Genomic DNA, 6,000 nt, shown 5'->3' on the forward strand with positions numbered 1-6,000 from the left:
GCATTTGAGAGTCTCTCTAGGGTATCTACCAGAGCTTCTCCACAGTGGCACTTTTTGGCATTTGAGGCTGAATAATTCTTTGCTGGGCAGGGATAGGTGGGTAGAGGGGAATGGACACCTGTGGGCTGTAGGATGTTTAGCAGCATCCCCAGCCTTATCCACTAGATGCCAGTAGCACCCACTCTCTACCCCCACCCCAGTGGAAACAATAAAAAATGTCTTCATAATGAATGTTCTCTAAAGAACAAAATAACCACCAGTTAGGACCCACCAGCATATATGCCCAGGAGGTAACTGATGAGTCACAAAGTGTGACCACTTTACCTTTACTAGATACCGTCAAATTGCTCTCCAAAGTAGTTGTAAAAATATACACACCATCATCAGTACCTGGGGATCGCCATTTCCCCACATCTTCCCAATGCCAAATATTGCCTCTGACTTCAGACATGTTGTCACATGGATGGGTGTGATTTGGTATTGATTTTAATGTTAATTGGCACATCCTGCCCTTTGTTTTCAAAGATGATAGCAATTACACTGATCTATTCCTTCTCAGAAGTTATGCTAGGGTGGCGCCTGTGACTTAGTGGGTAGGGCACCAGCCCCATATACCAAGGGTGGTGGGTTTGAACCCGGCCCCAGACAAACTGCAACAAAAAAATAGCCAGACGTTGTGGCAAACGCCTGTAGTTAGTCCCAGCTACTTGGGAGGCTGAGGAAAGAGAATCACCTAAGCCCAGTAGTTGGAGGTTGCTGTGAGCTGTGATGCTACAGAACTCTACCAAGAGTGATAAAGTGAGACTCTGTCTCTAAAAAAAAAAAAAAGAAAGAAAGAAAAGAAAAGAAAAGGAGCTAAGTCTGCCGGCCTAGTACTGGGTATTGGGACCTGGAATCTGTCTGCTAAGCATGTAGCACCAGAACTGGTCCTCCACTCCATCCCAGACCAATCCCCTCCACCAAGGGGGTGGGGGGTGGGAAAAGGTGAGCACCTTGCCTCTTTTCTAGTCAACCTGGACTAGAGGGAAAATACAGGGATTAGAAGGGTTACACTAGCTCTCTTCTTCCTCTTCTGAAAGGGAGAAGAGTGATGGTCTTTCTTTCTAAGCCTAGGAGGGGCAGAGGAAACGACACCTCTGATGTCCACCCAGGGTCTACCCCGGAGCAGCTGCTGCAGCTACAATAGATGTGTTTGCATTTGCAATCACCAGCAGTAGGCAGGTGCAGGTGAGAAAGCATCAGGAACAGGTACTACATGACCGTAGGTGAAGTCAGCATCCCGAGTGAGAAGACTCCTATAAAAGCACTGGCACCTCCCCAAGCCCAGGTTTCCCGTCAGGCCATGACCTGTGAGTGCTGAAGACAGCAGCAAGGATGGATTGTAAGGCTCCGTGCTTTGCCAAAGACAGAAGAAAGAGGTAAGAGGCCAGCAGTTGTTCTGGAGGCAGCAGGGCACACCATCAATTTATCCTTTCTTTGTAAGATAAAACTGCATAGGTGGGAAACCATCACAGTAAACTCACAGCACCACATCAATGTTTCATGTGTTAGCTGAGCCACTTGGTTAGATTATAAATTCTTTAATGGTAGGGATCATATCATATGATTCCTCCAAATACTCCACTACAGTTAACACAGAGCTGGATTCATAAGCTTTGAACAATACCTGTGGGATCATATTCTTTTAAGCCCAATGGAAACAGTGTTATGAAATGAATTTAATAGCCCATTACCCCTTACACACATACTGTTTCTTCAGAAAATGTAAAGTACTTTCAATTCCATGACCTCATTTCTTTTCCTAAAATGCCTATGCAGTGAGGAGACAGGTATGATTCACCTTATGTTACAGATTTAATTGACTTGTCCCTAAAGGCACAGACTCTGAACTCTGCACCGCAAGTCTCCTGGCTCCCCATTGAGCTACCTCCTACTGCCGTGTGCTCCTTGCCCTGCTCCCTGTCTCTACAGTCAGGCACCACCAAAGTGCCCCAGACACATCATTGCTTTTGTTCTTAACAATGCAAAACATCAACAAAAGCCCTCGGCTGACATCAACTCAACCCAGCAGGTGTCAGAACTGAACAGCTGCCAGGGGTCTGTGAGCACAGAATGGGCAGTCTCCACATTCACGGAAAACAATCTATATGCCAGCATGCAGTATGTTTCTGGGCAGGGAAGAGAATGCAGAAGGGGTGAGTCTCCAGGTGACAAGAAAGGACTGCAGGAGAGGGCGATTGGAAAAACTTACATCTTGGAGAAATCAGGTAGGGGATTTCAGAAGCCCATGACAATAGGATGGTGCCTGTGGCTCAGTGAGTAGGGTGCTGGCCCCACATACCAAGGGTGGCAGGTTCAAACCTGACCCTGAGGCTGAGGTTGTTGGGAGCTGCGATGCCACGGCACTCTACCAAGGGCGATAAAGTGAGACTCTGTCTCAACAACAACAAAAAAAGAAGTCCATGACAATAAAAGAATAATAAATCCTATTAAAATGGGAGAAGTTATTATAAATCTTGAGATGCTGCTGTTCTATAATTTTTGAGAGAAAGTAATTTGAAAAAAGTCCTTGAGGAAAAGAAGAATACTGTCCTGTCAAGAAATTTCTCCCTTCTTAGCTTTTTCGTGAGCTAAGGAGAGACTATACTGAATTTTATTCTGACTCTTACATTACTTTATTAACAGGAATTCCAAACGTCCCTAGGATCTAGTGTTACTTAGCACCTAAACCAAGAATGAAGAACTCAGGTAAAATCTGAGGGGAAAGAAAATATTCCCTTGTAGGGCGGCGCTCCTAGTTCAGTGGGTAGGGCGCCAGCCACATACGCGGAAGATGGTGGGTTCAAACCCATCCCAGGCCAGCTAAAACAACAATAACAACTGCAACAACAACAACAACAACAACAAATAGCCAGGCGTTGTGGCAGGCACCTGTAGTCCCATTTACTTGGGAGGCTGAGGGAAGAGAATCGCTTAAGCCCAAGAGTTTGAGGTTGCTGTGAGCTATGACGCCACAGCACTCTACCGAGGGCAACAGCTTGAGACTTTGTCCCCACCCCCGGAAAAAAATATATATACACACGAATTTATATAGCCTTGTTATTAATGCCTACAATAATATCGTTTATTAGGCAATTATGCGGCCGGCATTTTGTCACAATAATGCTAGAAGGTAGGTACCTTCATTATCATTAGTACTTTTCCTAGGAGGAAACTGAGGCAGAGAGGTAAAGTAACTGCTCAAAGTAACACAGTAAGTGGCACAGGCTGGAGTCAAATTACTGGTCTTTGGAGTCTTAATGTCCACGCTAAATTCTTGAATGCGGGGGCAGGGGGGGGTTGAGGCGGGAGGACAAAGTTATTCAGGATACTTTCTTTTACGAAGTTTAAGATCTGAGCCCTCAGAAAATGTATTCTCTGCTAGAAGACATAAGGCTACTGCCAATAGCTACAGCATAAAGTAGCAGATAAGTTAGGTGGCTGATACAGCGACGTGAGATGGGAGCTCAGGTAACTGCAGCCACAGGAAGGCACCAACACGCACAGACGTACAAGAAGAAAACGAAGAAGTCCCCAGTAGCAAAGGTGGAGAAATACTTGACCAAATTAAGAGGGCCTTTGGAGAGAGGCCTGGAGAGGGTGAGAAAGTCAGAACCCCCTATCATATTTAGTAACATTTACTATGGGCTCACTAGGAGCCAGGCAAGAATCCCTGGACGAGGCCCCGAGAAGTGAGGACACGTCCGAGGCGTTAGGGACCTGACACACACTGGCAGCAGGTGGCCGGAGGGGACCCAGGCATAGCAGGCTCCCTGCCTCGGCCCCTCCCACTGGTCCTCTTTCTGAAAGGCCTCATTCTCCACAGCCACCCGGTGAGCTCGGGAACCACCTAGTGCCGCCACCCCCACTTTCTCTCTCTTTTAATTCTCTGCCAAGCCTGCGGCGTCAAAGAGGGTTTTGATTGGCCTGCTCAGCTCCCAGACCAACCAATCAGCAGCTTGTTGCCAAGGAGGGGCCTCTCCAAAGAGGGAGGAGGCTGGAGCTCCGGCGCTGAGGCCCAGCGAGGAGAGCGCGCTTGAAAGTCTGAGCCAGCTGCTCCGTGGGGATTTGAGGGACGTGGGTGGGTGTCCGAGGGGTCCTCCCTCGGCCCATATCTACACACCTGCCTGCCCTCGCATCCCCAGCCGGCCCTCCCTCCGTCCTGAGTCTCTGCCCTTGCTGGGCAGGTCTGATTCCAGACAGCCTGTGGCGGGTTCTGGAGCGGTGGGAGGCCTTTCCCTGGCTGAAGGGCATCGCACTTGCACCCCATCCCCACCTGCGAGCGTGTTAGGAAGAAAGAACTGTCCCCACTGGAAGGCGCAAAAAACACCCATCTCGGGCGTTTTTGGCAGACTAGGAAACGAAGACAGCGCTTGCAGTGTGTCTCCAAACTGACCTTGCGCGTTTGGAGGGGCTAAAAAGAGAGTAAAAAAGGACCCCAGGGAGCAGGAGGCTCAAACCTTAAGTCTTCTAACCATTTAAGTTGACAGTCCTATCTGTAAAATTGGTCTACGGGGCGGCGCCTGTAGCTCAGTGGGTAGGGTGTCGACCCCATATACCGAGGGTGGTGGGTTCGAACTCAGTCCCAGCCAAAACTGTAAAATTGGTCTAATAATAATGTCTACGCTGCCACAAAGCAAGGGTTTGGACCAGAGGGTTTCAGAGCTGTTAGCTCATCCTGGTGAAGGAGGAAAAGGGGTGCAGGTGGGAAGAGAGGTTACCAGAACAGGACTGTTATTCTAGGAACAGTGAAAATATTTCCAACCATAGCCCAATTACAAACAGAGAAAAGGTGGAGGCAAATGTTCACCCTCAAAAATTCTCCTTTGGCCTCACACACCCAGTTCCCAAAATCCCGTTTCCACTGCGTAGCTTATAGAAAAACCTCCTGATCTGGTTGGTAATAATCATATTTAGTAACATTTACTATGGGCTTACTACGAGCCAGGCACTCTTCTGAGCATCGTACATAATGAATCCTCCTAACAATACCAAGTGGGGACAGCTATTATCATTTTAAGGATGAGAAAACAAGCATTGAGAAATTAAATAACTTGCCTGTTATTACGGAGATGGTAAATGGTACAGCTGGATTCGTACCTCGGCAGTATGTGTCTACCAGGGGACCCCATCTGACCTTGGTCTACAAAATGTAGCCCTGCTATATTGTCAAAGAAAAAGGCTAAAATGGCTAAAATATTTGCCTTTTGAAACAGCGCATGTGCCCCAAGAATAAGACCTCTAGTTGTCTGCCTTCTCAAGACTCCCAAGAGACTCACTGTGTAACCTCCCTGCATAAAATGAAACCAAATAAAGTGATGAATTTATGTTAGTGGAATTTTACCACAATAATAAATAAAAGAGAAAAATAAAGCCAAAGAAAATTCCCTCCCATCAGTCTAGTCCTAGTCACCTGCACCACCAGTCTAGAACATCCCTCAGTGCCAGAAAAGAAGTGAAATATTAATCTATCAAACTTCACACTTTTGTTGTAAATTCCCCAAATGGATCGTGCTTAGCGCAGACACCAACTTCCAAGCTGAGGAGTGATGGGCCATAGTATAGGAGAGGAGAGGCAGAGAACTGGCCTCCAGCTAGTGTTGGGAAAGAATATCTGCAGTGTGCTTGGAGGGTCCCGGGCCACCACTGTTTCACTTCCCCCTTCCCCACCTTCTTACCATCAGAGCCCGTGCCTCTAGCTCAGCCCCTCCCTACCCGCCTTACTCCCACCCTGCGCCTGCCCATTTCCCAGCTCCTGGGGCACACCATCTGCCTGTCCTCCCCTCCCCCAGAGACTTAGCTCCTCCTATAGAGACCTTTAAATAATTAAATGGCCCAAAGCCTCCCCCACACAGATCCCCAGCCCCTGGCCTGGTGCGTTATTCAAAGACCAGGAGCTGGGCTGGAGAGTTGCCAACTCCACTGCCTCTATTCAGCCCTTCTCTTTTCCTGCTCAGCTGC

Source organism: Nycticebus coucang, chromosome 10, assembly GCF_027406575.1.
Source record: "Nycticebus coucang isolate mNycCou1 chromosome 10, mNycCou1.pri, whole genome shotgun sequence".
Taxonomy (NCBI): domain Eukaryota; kingdom Metazoa; phylum Chordata; class Mammalia; order Primates; family Lorisidae; genus Nycticebus; species Nycticebus coucang.